At 41.8% G+C, this 15567-nt stretch overlaps 1 long non-coding RNA gene across 1 annotated transcript in view; it reads right to left on the bottom strand.

Annotated features, from left to right (window-relative positions):
• Positions 1-8775, bottom strand: part of LOC127042917 (uncharacterized) — a 56378-nt gene extending 47603 nt beyond the window's left edge. Inside the window, exon 1 of the long non-coding RNA XR_007772104.1 lies at positions 8599-8775. This is a non-coding gene — a long non-coding RNA (uncharacterized LOC127042917). The remainder of the gene's footprint in view (positions 1-8598) is intronic.
• Positions 8776-15567: the final 6792 nt, after the last annotated feature.

The following is a 15567-nucleotide window of genomic DNA, read 5'->3' as shown; positions in this document are numbered from 1 at the left end:
GCTTTATTATGTTACATCAGAATTCATGTTATATCGTGTCGCTTTATATCGGCGTAGAGGTGTATGTGCAAAGTCCACGACCTAGCAAAGATGAGTATCCAGAAACATATATACCATGCTGTCATAAACAGATGGTTAAGGGTTAATGTCTCTTTTACCTGTAAAGGGTTAAGAAACTCAGTGAATCTGGCTGATACCTGACCAGAGGACGAATTGGGGGACAAGATACTTTCAAATCTTGGTGGAGGGAAGTCTTTGTTTGTGCTGTTTGTGTCATTCGTTGTTCGCTCTTGGGGCTAAGAGGGGCCAGACGTGCAACCAGGTCTTTCTCCAATCTTTCTAAAACAGTCTCTCATGTTCAAAATAGTAAGTACTAGCTAGAAAAGGCGGATTAGTCTTATGTTTGTTTTCTTAACTTGCAAATGTGTATTTTGCTGGAAGGATATTTTACCTCTGTTTGCTGTAACTTGTATCTTAGGCTAGTGGGGAGGGAGTCCCTCTAGTCTACATAAGCTGAAGACCCTGTAAACATCTTCTATCCTGGTTTTACAGAGATAATTTTTACTTTTTCTTTCTTTAATTAAAAGCTTTCTTTTTTAAGAACCTGATTGATTTTTTCCCTTGTTTAAGACCCAAGGGGATTGGGTCTAAACTCACCAGGGGACTGGTGGGGGGAAAAAGGAGGTGGGGGGAAGGTTAATTCCTCTCTGTTTTAAGATCCAAGGAGTTTGGATCAGTGTAGCCTCTCAGAGTAACCCAGGGAGGGGAAAGTCTGGGAAGGGGAAGGAGGGGAAATGGTTTATTTCTCCTTGTTGTAAGACCCAAGGGGTTTGGGTCCTGGGTCCCCTAGGGAAGGTTTTGGGGGAACAGGCAATGTACAAGACACTGGAATTTCTGGTTGGTGGCAGTGCTATCAGATCTAAACTAGGAATTAACCTTAGAAGGGTACATGCAGGTCCCCACTTTTTGGACGCTAAAGTTCAAAGTGGGAAAAATACCTTGACATGATGTGCAGTGATTGGGATTTCTAGGACCAAAAACCAGTGAGTTTTTTTTCTCTCCTTTCTAACTGCTTGGAAAGCAGCCTGAGAGGGTTGGGATTTAAAAACCAAAGCCAGTGAATTTTTTTTCTCTTCTTTCTGGCTGCTCGGATAGGAGCCTGAGGGCAGAGGTGTTACGTTTTTTAACAAAGGTCTTTGTTAAAAAGGAGGCTCAAGCTGCAAGACACCAACAAAAGGCATTTACAAGTGAATTGATTTTTTTTCTTTCTAACTCTCGGCATAGTTAGTTAGAAAATCTCTGTTAACCAAACAGTCAGTAAGCTGCAGAGGGGGCAGCCAGCACAAGAAAGCAGAAAAATGAGTACCAGTGGAGCAACTAAACTAAAAATGGCTAGACTGAAAGCAACAAAGAAAGACAACGAATATAAAAGACGGATGGAACTAATTAAGGCAGAAATAGCCAGCGAAGAGGCTGCCCACAGGAGAGAGCTAGAGATAAAAGAAAAAGAGATGGAAGAGAAGGAAAGAGAGAGAAAGCATGAACTGGAATTAGCAAAGACTAAGCCAGATGTTCCAGCCAACCCTAACAATCCTTCTCCAGGTACTGTTTCCCATCCCAGAAAATTTCCCACCTACAAGGCAGGTGATGACACTGAGGCCTTCTTAGAAAATTTTGAAAGGACCTGCCATGGGTACAACATCTCTGCAGAACAGTACATGATAGAGCTGAGGCCACTGCTCAGTGGACCCTTAGCAGAGGTGGCGGCTGAAATGCCTAAGGAACACATGAACGATTATAAACTTTTTCAAACCAAGGCCAGAATCAGAATGGGGCTAACACCTGAGCATGCCCGTCGGCCGTTCAGAGCCCTAAGGTGGAAACCAAATGTGTCACTTACCCGACATGCCTACCACATTGGAAAGAATTGGGATGCCTGGATATCAGGAGCAAATGTTAAATCTCTGGACAAGCTGTCCCTCCTGATGCAAATGGAACAGTTCTTAGAGGGTGTTCCTGAGGAAATAGAAAGGTACATCCTAGATGGGAAGCCCAAAACTGTAACCGAGGCGGGGCAGATTGGAGCCAGATGGGTGGAAGTGGCAGAAAAGAAAAAAGCTACTAGCAAGGGGAGTGAATATCACAGGGGGCAAACAGACAATAAACTCTATCACCAAGGGCAACCCAAGACCCCACCTACAACCCAAGGAAAGCCCCAGACTCCCTGTTGTCCCACCTCACCAGTCTCCAGCAACCCACCTCGGCGCAGTGACCAGTCAGCTGGGCGATGCTTTAAATGTAATGAACTGGGACATATAAAGGCCAACTGCCCAAAGAACCCCAACCGAGTTCAGTTCATTACACCACCATCACACCAACGATCCCCAGGCCCAGATGCCTCTCAAATACCCTCGGAGCGAAGGGAAACTTTGAGAGTGGGCAGACAGAAGGTTATCACTTGGAGAGACACGGGGACACAAGTGTCAGCTATCCACCAATCCTTAGTGGACCCCAAGTTCATCAACCCAGAGGCCCAAGTGACAATTTACCCATTCATGTCAAAATCTGTAGATTTGCCTACAGCTGAACTGCCTGTCTAGTACAAAGGCTGGTTAGGAATGTGGACTTTTGCAGTCTATGACAATTATCCCATCCCCATGCTACTGGGGGAAGACTTGGCCAACCAGGTAAAGCGGGCCAAGAGGCTGGGAATGGTTACACGCAGCCAAGCCAGGCAAGCTTCCAGACCCATCCCTGTTCCCTGAGCCGTCCACTGGGCCCCGTCTGTGTTACCAGAGACCCAGACAGAGGTGGTGGATCCGGATCCCCTGCCAACGACTGCAACAGCCACAGTGCCTCCAGTCCCAGAACTGGAACTGGAAAAGCAACCAGCACCAGAACCGTTGCCAACACTGACGCTAGCGCTTGCAAACCCATCTCCAACCCCAACGCCAGAGGGTGCCAGAGGGCCTGAACTGGCAGAAGCAGCAGACAACCCTACACAAGAGGCTCAGCCAGAGCCTGAAATATTGCATAGTGCACCAGCGGAGAGCGGTTCACCATCAACGACAACAACCCCATCACCTACAATGTTTCCAGAGGGACCAAGCCCAAGTCCACAGTCTAAGGAGGAACTGGCGTCTCCAGCCTCAAGGGAACAGTTCCAGACTGAGCAGGAAGCAGATGACAGCCTTCAAAAAACTTGGGCGGTGGCACGGAGCACCTCACTGCCTCTCAGCTCTTCTAACCGATCCCGGTTTGTGGTAGAACAAGGACTTTTATACAAGGAGACTCTTTCTGGTGGACACCAGGAAGACTGGCATCCTCAAAAACAGTTGATGGTTCTAACTAAGTACCGGGGGAAGCTCTTAAGCTTAGCCCATGATCATCCTAGTGGCCATTATGGGGTGAACAGAACCAAAGACAGGTTGGGGAGGTCCTTCCACTGGGAGGGGATGGGCAAGGACGTTGCTAATTATGTCGGCTCTTGTGAGGTGTGCCAAAGAGTGGGAAAGCCCCAAGACCAGGTCAAGGCCCTCTCCAGCCACTCCCCATAATTGAGGTCCCATTTCAGCTAGTAGCTGTGGATATTCTGGGTCCTTTCCCAAAAAAGACCCCCAGAGGAAAGCAGTACATACTGACTTTCGTGGACTTTGCTACCCGATGGCCGGAAGCAGTAGCTCTAAGCAACACCAGAGCTAAAACTGTGTGCCAGGCCTTAACAGACATTTTTGCCAGGGTAGGTTACAGATTCAGGAACTAATTTCCTGGCAGGGACCATGAAAGATCTGTGGGAAGCTCATGGGGTGAATCACTTGGTTGCCAACCCTTACCACCATCAAACCAATGCCCTGGTGGAGAGGTTTAATGGAACTTTGGGGACCATGATACGTAAATTCGTAAATGAACACTCCAATGATTGGGACCTAGTGTTGCAGCAGTTACTTTTTGCCTACAGGGCTGTACTACATCCCAGTTTGGGGTTTTCACCATTTGAACTTGTGTATGGCCACGAGGTTAAGGGGCCATTAAAGTTGGTGAAGCAGCAATGGGAGGGGTTTACGCCTTCTCCAGGAACTAACATTCTAGACTTTGTAAGCAACCTACAAAGGACCCTCCGACACTCTTTAACCCTTGCTAAAGAAAACCTAAAGGATGCTCAGAAAGAGCAAAAGGCCTGGTATGATAAACGTACCAGGGAGCGTTCCTTCAAGGTAGAAGACCAAGTTATGGTCTTGAAGGCACAACAGGCCCATAAGATGGAAGCGTCATGGGAAGGGCCATTCATGGTCCAAGAGCGCCTGGGAGCTGTTAACTATCTCATAGCATTTCCCACCTCCTCCCTAAAGCCTAAAGTGTACCATTTTAATTCTCTCAAGCCCTTTTATTCCAGAGACTTAAAGATTTGTCAGTTTAAAGCCCAGGGAGAAGATGACACTGAGTGGCCTGAAGGTGTCTACTACAAAGGAAAAAGTGATGGTGCCATGGAAGAGGTGAGCCTCTTCACAACCTTGGAACGTCTGCAGCGGCAACAGATCAAGAAGCGTGCACTAGCTTTGCCCCATTGTTCTCAGCCACCCCAGGACGGACTGAACAGGCATACCACTCCATTGACACAGGTAATGCTCACTCAATTAGAACCCCACCCTACCGGGTGTCTCCTCATGCCCAAGCTGCTATAGAATGGGAGATCTAAAACATGCTACAGATGGGTATAATCTGCTCCTCTACCAGTGCATGGGCATCTTCAGTGGTTCTGGTACCCAAACCAGATGGGGAAATACACTTTTGCATGGATTACCGTAAGCTAAATGCTGTAACTCGTCCCGACAACTATCCAATGCCATGCACCGATGAGCTATTGGAGAAATTGGGACGTGCCCAGTTCATCTCTACAATAGACTTAACCAAGGGGTACTGGCAAGTACCGCTAGATGAACCCGCCAAAGAAAGATCAGCCTTCATCACCCATGCAGAGGTGTATGAATTTAATATGCTTCCTTTTGGGCTGTGAAATGCACCTGCCACCTTCCAAAGACTTGCGGATGGTCTCCTAGCAGGATTGGGAGACTATGCAGTTGCCTACTTCGATGATGTGGCCATTTTTTCTGACTCCTGGCCCGAACACCTAGAACACCTGGAAAAAGTCTTTGAGCGCATCAGGCAGGCAGGACTAACTGTTAAGGCTAAAAGGTGTCAAATAGGCCAAAACAGAGTGACTTACCTGGGACACCAGTTGGGTCAAGGAACAATAAGCCTCTTACAGGCCAAGGTGGAGGCTATTGAGAAGTGGCCTGTCCCAAAGTCAAAGAAACAGGTCCAATCCTTCTTAGGCTTGGCCGGGTATTACAGGCGATTTGTACCACTACAGCCAAATCACTGCCCTCCTAACAGACCTGATCAAAAAGACCCAGCCAAATGCAGTTAAGTGGACTGATGAGTGTCAGAAGGACTTTACTCAGCTTAAGGTGACATTCATGTCTGATCCTGTGCTAAGGGCCCCAGACTTTTACAAACCATTCCTAGTAACCACAGATGCATTTGAGCATGGTGTGGGAACAGTTTTAATGCAGGAAGGACTGGATCAAAACTTCCATCCTGTCGTGTTTCTCAGCATGAAACTGTCTGAGAGGGAAAGCCACTGGTCAATCAGTGAAAAAGAATGTTACGCCATTGTGTACGCCCTGGAAAAGCTACGCCCATATGTTTGGGGACGGCGGTTCCAGCTACAAACCGACCATGCTGCGCTAAAGTGGCTTCATACTGCTAAGGGAAATGACAAAAAACTTCTTCGATGGAGTTTAGCTCTCCAAGATTTTGATTTTGAAATTCAACACATTTCAGGAGCTTCTAACAAAGTAACTGATGCACTCTCCCGTTGAAGTTTCCCAGAATCAACTGGTTAAAAATTGTCCTTGAAATGTGGAAAGTCTTGTAGTTTTACATAATTAGTAGTATATGTAAAGGTGCATGTGTTTTATTAATCTGTTTATTCTAAAGTTCTAGGAAGAAATCACAGCCAGTATGGTTCCACACTGTCTGAGATTTGGGGGGCGTGTCATAAACAGATAGTTAAGGGTTAATGTCTTTTTTACCTGTAAAGGGTTAAGAAACTCAGTGAACCTGACTGACACTTGATCAGAGGACCAATCGAGGGACAAGATACTTTCAAATCTTGGTGGAGGGAAGTCTTTGTTTGTGCTGTTTGTGTTGTTCATTGTTCGCTCTTGGGGCTAAGGGGGGCCAGACGTGCAACCAGGTCTTTCTCCAATCTTTCTAAAACAGTCTCTCATGTTCAAAATAGTAAATACTAGCTAGAAAAGGCGAATTAGTCTTATGTTTGTTTTCTTAACTTGCAAATGTGTATTTTGCTGGAAGGATATTTTACCTCTGTTTGCTGTAACTTGTATCTTAGGCTAGGGGGGAGGGAGTCCCTCTAGTCTATATGAATCTGAGTACCCTGTAAAGCATTTTCCATCCTGATTTTACAGAGATAACTTTTGCTTTTTTTCTTTCTTTAATTAAAAGTTTTCTTTTTAAGAACCTGATTGATTTTTCCTTGTTGTAAAATCCAAGAGATTGAGTCTAAACTCACCAGGGATTGGTGGAGGGAAAGGAGGGAGGATGGTTAATTCCTCCTTGTTTTAAGATCCAAGGAGTTTGGATCAGTGTGAAGCCTCTCAAGGCAACTCATGGAGGGGAAAGTCTGGGGAGAAAAGGAGGGGGATGGTTAATTTCTCCTTGTTTTAAGACCCAAGGGGTTTGGGTCTGGGTTCCCTAGGGAAGGTTTTGGGGGAACAGAAAGTGTGCCAGACACTAAATTCTGGCAGGTGGTAGCGTATCAGATTTAAGCTAGTAATTAAGCTTAAAAGTGTTCATGCAGGTCCCCACTTTTTGTACCCTAAAGTTCAAAGTGGGGGAAAAAACCTTGACACATGCTGATGAGATCAAAGGGCATTATCAAATGTGGAGAGAGGTCAACCTGAACCTGAGAATGATAGTGGTTCAAACTACCAGCCCAGCATATTAGGTTTCAGGGTTTGTAGTTAGATTCCCTAATTGGCAAAAGAGCCATTAGATCTTGATAATTAGTATGGAAAGGTAGATGTGTCATTTTCAACCACATAGGCCCTGTAGCTAGTCAGACAGAAGTAGAGAAGCTGTGATGGAATGTGCTCTGGAAAAAAATAAATAAATAAGAGGTATGAGAAGATTCTACCCTTGAATCATATAAAATGCTACTTGTGACTTAATGTATTGTTGAAGATTTTAAGACATTTAAAAACAAAAAAATTACATATTTCTAAAATGCAGATATAATGGTTATTTACCTAGAAAGCTGTAGTAGAATGAATTGCCAGTGGCAAATTATGTTCTGTTAAATGATCAACAAACATTATGCACCAAAACCACAAAGCCCCAAGTGCTCCAGTGCATTCTCCATCATAAATGCATGCAAAATATATTCAATATACTTAAACTCATCCCAGTTTATCAGAAATATGTGCAGTTATATTACATACAAAATGACACACACACACATACACACATATTTTGTAGTAGTAACCATTTGAAATGAGATAATTTAAAATTAATTCCTAGAAAAATCAATCACTTACTATGTCTCCCCTGCTGTTTTTCATACTTCATTTCCCCTTTTTTCCTCGTTCCATTAGTGCATTTTTGATATATCTTTTCCAGGTTATGTAAAAGCAGAAATGCAGTACTATTGTTGGCACGTTTCCTTAGTTAATCTCTCTTGATTTGCTGGGATTCCAATGGGACATTGGCCCTGAAAAGTACTCAACAGTGGACTGCAGCACCAAAGTAGTAGAACTTATTTGAGGTGATAATTCCATGAATCTATTCTATTTTAGATATTTACATGGCACATTACCATAATCTCTGAGAACCTTAGAAATTTTAATGTATTTATCTTCACAACACTCTTGTGAGGTAAGGAAGTACTAATTATCCCAGTTTTACAGATGGGAAATTGAGGAACAGAGAGACTAATTAGGCTCAGATTCGTTTTTAAATTTATGTAAGCGTTGTTCTACTCAGAGTCATAATGCCTAACTGATTTAGGAACCTAAACATCTTTTTCATAAAGTGATTTAGGTACTTGGGAAGCTGATTTTTAAAGGAATTTAAGCACCTAAACAGGCAGATAGGCACTAAGTCCACAATATAGGTTCCACTGACATTTTCAAAGCTGCAGGTAAGAGGTTGTCATACCCCCTAGATGTTTAAATCCTCTATGTACCTATGTAACCCAATCCTGAGTCATGGATGCAGCTTTTTCCTTTTTCTCCTCAGGGATATGGATCCTGGGCTTGCCTATGAAGTTCAAGGAAACCCCTCTTAGTGAAGACGGGTTAGTGAAAAAAGGATTAGGATAATAAAAGACAAAAATTAACAATACATAAACTCTCCCCCTTCCCAAAATTACAGCCAACAAATGACACTCTGCTCCCTTCCAGCACCTGCCTACCCAAATAGTGAATTTAGACTCAGTCTTTGATAGGTGGTGCAGTGCTGAAATCAGAGGCCATCTTAAAACACAGTATCAAAATAAATGAACAAAGGTGTTCTTACAAAGTAAGATCATCCTTGTAGTTCTTTGGTCTGGGATTCCAATGTACAGTCAGGCTGGTTCTTGGGTAGCCTGACCTTGCCTCTCTCCTCAGCCTCCTGGGTTTCTGGTCTCTGCTGTTCAGTGTCCCGGAAATCCCCAAAGAACTGAAAGTCTTCCCTTGCATAGGAAAGTGGAGAGTAAAAGTATCTCCTCTGGCTGTGTAGTGCCTTTCCCTACTGCAAGTCCCCTAAAGGCTCAGTATGTTACTTCAGGAGCACCCCCTTCAGAGGGGTTTACACCCTCCTCCACCTAAGAAAACTTCATTAAACATTTAAATTAATACATAATAAAAAACATCAATAATACATCACATAATGTCCTATTAAAACTTGAGAACAACATAGAGGGGTTTCAAACACTGGATAGTACACTTCTGATACCCACTTATGAAGAACCTGGAGAGTCACGTTGGAAAAGACAACAGGGGATTCATGGGTTAACCTTATAATGGGTTTTATCTCTCATCCAGAGCTTCTGGGTACTACTGGATTTTTGGTGGCAGTATGGCATGCACTCCGCAGCTTAAGCTCCACTCCTGGGCTTTTCCTTCGTAATCATGGCCATGTCTTCTGGATTTTGTGGGAGAATGAAGAGTTCTGCCAAAGGGTTTAACTCCCCTAGGACGGTATCAGGCATAGAGTGATCAGATATTGGAGGTTTTGTTGAAAATGGAGTTTTAGTTTAATTGTGAGTCTTGTTCCTGCGAAACATAATCAGACTGATATGTCATAAACCATTTCTCCATATAGGAAACTATACTCACTATTAATATCTGAAACAACTAGTTCTTCAGCTGTGGCTGAACATGCTATATCAGGTGAAGATGGAGAATGCAGTAACACCCTCTTGCCTGTATTTCTGTTTCTAATGATAGGAGTCCATTGAAGACATGTTTGGGATGTAATTACTGCTTAGGGTAAATAGTTCAGTTGGTAACAGATCATTCCTGTGAAGGGTCTTGTTAGATCCTCTCCCATCCTCTGACAGAACTTTATAAACAGGTAGGTTCAGTAAATTTTCTACAGTGCCATAGGGGTCAAATTTCCACCACTCTGCAATTTGATGTTTTCCCTGAAATCCCAGATTCCTTCTTAACATCTGCTTGCCAGTTGCAGGATATGATTTCTTATTCAGTTATCACAGCGGGCCTTGTTAGATTCTTTGCTTTTTCTTGCAGCATCCATTACTGTTTTATAGGCCTCCTTTAGCTGCTTTCTTGGTTGATTAGCACTATGACAAGGGCCCTTTGTGTTGAGCAAGGGCACTCCCATTGGCCTAGTGTGTGGTTGGTACACTCTGTCGTTCAATTGTCGGGATTCCCCATTAAGTGGGTGACTTTGGTCAACTGGGTCCCGGCCCCCTGATTGGATCACTTAAATGAACAGTCCATGGTCTCTAGGTGGGCAAAACAAACAGTCTGCAGCCCTGCAGCTTCCTGGCTGGGGTGGAAGTGGCACTCGGAGAATTAGCCCCCTGGGCAGGGCAAAGCAGCAATCAGGCTGTAGCCCCAGGGAGGGCAAAACAAACAAACAGTCTGTAGGCCTTACTTCTCTCTGGGTGGGGAGGTACAGTAGGCAGCAGCCTCCTCAGCGGGTAGTGGCTTGGCTTCCCTGGCAGTCTCCGCAGTCGGCAAGTTACCTGGAGTGTACTCCAGGTCTTCGGTCTACCACCAGGAGAATTGCAGGCACCTCTGCAGGAACCAGCAGCATACGTCCTTCCTCCTCCATTGCTCGCCTCGACTGAGCTGGACTGTCAGCTTCTAAACCTGAAGCATGCACAGCAGGGGAAAGGGGGCATGGCCACCTGGGCCCACAATGATTGGTCCACCTCGAGTGGCCCAGTGCGGGATTGGTACACCCTGTCACAAGCACACTGGGACTATGTCTCAGGGTAAGCTCCATCAGCTGGCACAAATCTACTAGCAGTCTAGCTTCTCTTCCAAACAGTAAGTAATCTGGAGAATATCCAGTAGACTCATTTTGTGTACAGTTACAGACATGCACCAGAAACCTGATGTGCTGACTCCATTTGGGTTTTTGATTGGGACTTAAAGTGCCCAACCTGTTTAACAGTGTTCTGTTAAATCTTTCTGGCTGATGGTCTCTTTGGGGATGGTATGGCATGATTTTGGATTTCCTCACAACCACCATTTGCAACAGTCCTTTAATAAACTGACTCTCAAAGTCTCTTCCTTGAGCTGAATGGATTCTACAAAGCAATCCATACTGTAAAAAGAATTTTTCCCACAACAGTTTAGCTACAGTAGTGGCTGTTTTGGTCCCTGGTAGGGAAAGACTGTGCATATAGGTGGAATGATCTGTTACCATGAACATATTTCTAATGTTCTTAGTATCACTTTCCAAAATTACAAGGTCCATGCATACAAGATCAAGGAGTCCACTGCTGGTGATGTTAACCAAAGGAGCAGATTTTCTTGGCAATGTCTTCCTCTGTATACATCTAAAAAAGCCTTACAATGCTTTCCCATATCATTAGCCACATGTGGCCAATAGAACTGGCATTTCACTAAATCAAGTGTCTCATTCTCTTCTGAGTGTCCCTTCATGGCAAGAAGGTAGTACAATCCTCCTAAACTTAACCAGAAGCGCTAGTTGTTTCTTCAGAGCTGCTGAACCTTGACTTGTGAGATATAGCAGACCATTTATGAGGGTAAGCTTACTCCATTCTCTTAAAAGCATCCTGGTGAGAAGACTTTTCTGACAAATCGGGCTGTCCCTTTTCTAGAGCATAAATAAAGACTGTCAAATCCATATTTCTTGTCACTGAGGGAAAGAAAAGTTCAGACCTCTGTATAAGCAAGTATAAGCATCAAGTTTTAATAATTGTATCTGGCTATGTTGAGCGGAGCATCAGCTATTTGGCCTGTTGATACTGAAGAAAGAAGAAAGAAGAGGCTATAATTTCAGCTAGTGGCATTTCTTACTGTTTGAAGACGGCACTGCATGTCCATACAAAGCTCTTTAATTTCTGGGAGGCTGTTTTTATTAGTATCATTTCCTCATAACAGAAATAAATCTGAAATAACCAGAACAGTTTGTAAGAGCTATGTATAACAGTCAGATTTCATATATTCATAACTCTACACAACATAGACTTGTTTTCAGTTTTAGATTTTGTCATTATTTAATTTAATGGCACACCTTATGAGTTCAGAAAAACAAATGAACTTGTATAGAGTAATAAATTTAACCCTTCTGTTACTCAGTGAATATGCACTCGGCCATGTACCTGTGTCACAGAAATAAAACCGCAGATTGTGTAAATCACATACAAGAATGTAGCCTTTGTTGTTAAATGTGAGTGAGGTGTTATGATGACTGATTATTAATATTAAGTATGTGGAGCTGTAGACTAACTTTACGTTCCAGTATGTTGTGGATCATTATGGTAGAATTCTTTAGATACTATTGAGAAGGAGTCCAGCTTACTATGTAATTTTATTTGTTTCAGGAAAAAGAAGAGGATGTTTCTGCATAATCTTACTTTGATGCTTTTGGAGGGAAGGTATTACTGCACATTTTTTCTCCTTTCCTGGAGGTTTTGGAATGTTATAATTTAAGCAGCTCACTGTACTGCAGTCATTCTTTATAAGATAAGGTGGTAAATAATAGCCAGTGATTTTACAATAAAATTCTATTGATCAATCAAAATAGTATTTTATAGTAATTTCATTGCTGTAGTAATTTGTAACTAATTGGGAAAGATAATATGTCTTCCCTGTAAAAAAGGAGACTGGTAAAATTAAAGAGAAGAGAAAAATGGTAAAATACAAGAATGAAGAAAAACCTTTTTTCATATAAAAATGAATATATTCTGAGTTAGGAAACATGAGCCAACTTATGTTGTTATCAATATAATTATCCCCACATTCCATCTCTAAAACAAGTAAAGAACACAACTAATCCAGTTCAGTTTCAATCTGCAATATACATAGAAAAACACAAAAATATCTGGTCATACAGTTAAAGTGTTAGAAGAATACATTTGCTGAGCATAATATTTAAATTCTGTCCAAGTTTTGTCTCCCCTAAATTAGTATTGTTCTGTATATGTTAAAGGAATACAGGTGGCAGATAAACAGATATGTTCCAAAAAAGAAGCATACATATTAAACTGATTATACACTTTTTCTTATGTTCTCTAATTTCTGCTTAAACCAGAAACTGAGACACATAGTTCTGGTTTAACCTCATTAAAGTCAAAGGAACTGTGGGGTGATGGTCCCTAATATCTCTCAATATCTAGGTTATTTATTTTATGCTGTAGCTGAATCTTCTATTGAGGTAAAATATTTTGGGCCTGGTCATTTAGTCCTTCACCCCAAACTCTTACTGGGTCAGATTCAGTAGGAGGTAAATGGTGATGTTATTTAATAGTGGTAACCACTCCATAGTAAAGACTGAAGCTAGTTGTTCATTAGAAACTGGGTTTACATTCTCCCAGCTTCCACAAAAACAAGCCACATTTACTCTGACGTTTCATATTGTACATTTCCTCCTGGGCTCAAATGCCTAGCAACTAAATTAAAATAATGATATAACACTCATGCATTTGTCTTTGCAATTTGTTATGATTCAATATAAAGAAAAAGCATAACTGGCAGAATTATAACTTCATTTATTTTACCCTCTTCAATATATTAAATCATGTCAATCACAATCCTGAGTATGATTTTAAGGGCACATAGCTAAAATGCCCCCAATCCTGCACTGAAATAAAGAGGCTCCTCATGGGTGCAGAGGTCCGCTTCCAGGATCAGGGCTTAATAACTAAAAATCCAAATTTTGATATAGATGGCAAATAGCAAGCAAGCAGAGCTGCAGGACGTTTGTGATTCCACAATAATTTTCAAATCTACTGTAAGGCAGAAACAGATTATTTTAAAGCATGAGGCATTGTACTTGCATTACAGTTACAATTTGCGAAAAATCCCATTGCATTCTTAAAGTGTGTCATGTTTAAAGGAAACATCTGAATGCAGTATTTCTGAAAATTACAAAAGTCAAGGTGGTGAGAAGAGGTTGTAGTAGATATCAGTAGATTGAACTGCACTAAAGGTCCCCGGTGTGTATAAATAACAACACAAATGTTGAGATTGGGGTGGCAATGCTTGTGGAGGCATGATCCATGCAATTTGCTGATTTGCTTGATTTTCTTGGAATGATGGAAAAAACACCTACTGGTTGTTAAAAGCCATCATGATATCAGCTGTACTGAAAAAAAAATAGAACTTTTACCATCTGCACATATACCTGTAACTTTATAGTACATAGCCCCATTAGTTTAACACAACGCTTAAGAAAAAAGCTAATGACAATAGACAATCTGATGCACTTTTTTTTTCTTTTAGCATAAGGAATGGCAAATAGCCCTTTTTCAATTAAACTCAACTGCACTATGGGAAAAGATGCTTTTTTTATTCTGTTTCTGGGTCTCAGATAAGCTCTTCCTTATGGGATTCTCCTTTATTATTATTTTTTCTTATTGTTAGTAACATGTTATTTTTCATGATAACCTGACTGGGGAATCTGCTTGTGGATCTTTCATTTAAAAACAAAAACAGAAAAACCCAGCTAATCATTTACCAGATTTTGAAGGCCAGATTTTGATACCCATACTCATCTTGAGTAGCGCTTTTCTTCACGAGTCCACTGAGGGCAACAGTACTACTCAGACAGTAGTGTGTTGTTCATCATGTGAATAAGGGCATCAGAATCTGGCCCATATTAAATAATAAAATCAACATATTTTTCATACAAGAAGGGCTTTTCTACATTAAAGTGTTCAAAACAGAAGACTATAATGAGAAAAAGATAAAATTGTTTGAGTGAATAAATCTGTCCTGTTGTTCAAGCAGTGGGATGCTTTTAGGCTTTTGTAGCAGTTGCTTTCAGTAACCTCTCCAGTTCAGCAGCCATAGTGCTGATCGAGTATTCAGATTCCTTTTTCCTCTACTTGATTGGTACTGTGTGAGAACTGGGTTGTTTATGATATTTTCTCCCTTTCTAACTTGAGCCTTCAGATAAAGGTTCACTGTATCATTCTGCACCATCAAATAATACATTTTATGGATGTATGCCTGTTCAGATAGTATGTCAATAACTTGTAATTTTTTATTTGGAAGACACTGTGTATGTTTGTGAGCTGGCCATCATCTTCAAAACTGAACCTTGAGTCTCTTTCAAAGAGCTCTCTCAGAATTTCTATTCTGCTTTACAATAAAAATAGCTTTAAGAGTGTTTTCAGATTTTGACAAAAATATCATCTTTTTTGCACTGAAAATATTAAACACTAAGATGTTATAAATAGACGTTCAAATAACCAGTGAACTTCAATTGCTGTCTTTGACACCATTCACTTGAATGTGTAGGTGAGAAATTTGAAATGATAATCATTAATTTAAAATGAGGTGAAAAGCATATCATTTAACAAGTTTAAAACTCTGATTTAGGAAGGTACTTAAGTGTGTTCCTAACTTTAAGTTTGCAAGTAGTCCCATTAAAGTCAAGGGCATGTGCTTAAATGCATTCCTGAATCAGGTATTAAGGCTGGATCCTGTACACAAGGAAGTCAATAGCAATTCTGCCATAGATATTAGTGAGAGCAGGATCTGGCCCTTATATCTTATCTGCTGGATTTATTATATGATCAATCAATTTTTTTCAACTAGACTCTATATAACTCCTAGGGGAATTCTGCTCCACTACACATGCAGAATTTGTGCAGAAAATAACGTTGTGTGTGCAGAATTTCCTTTTTCACACACAGAAATGTGCTGCAGATCTGCTGGCCACCACTAGGGGTCGACAGACCCAGCAGAGCCCAGCTCACAATAGAAGACACTGTGGTTGGGTGGGGTAGAGGAAAGCTGGAAGGTTCCCAGCAGCTGCCATTCTCAGCATGCCCTG

Source organism: Gopherus flavomarginatus, chromosome 1 (assembly GCF_025201925.1).
Source record: "Gopherus flavomarginatus isolate rGopFla2 chromosome 1, rGopFla2.mat.asm, whole genome shotgun sequence".
NCBI classification, from domain to species: domain Eukaryota; kingdom Metazoa; phylum Chordata; order Testudines; family Testudinidae; genus Gopherus; species Gopherus flavomarginatus.
Note: the sequence above shows the minus strand (reverse complement) of the source record. Positions and strands in the feature narration are given on the sequence as shown.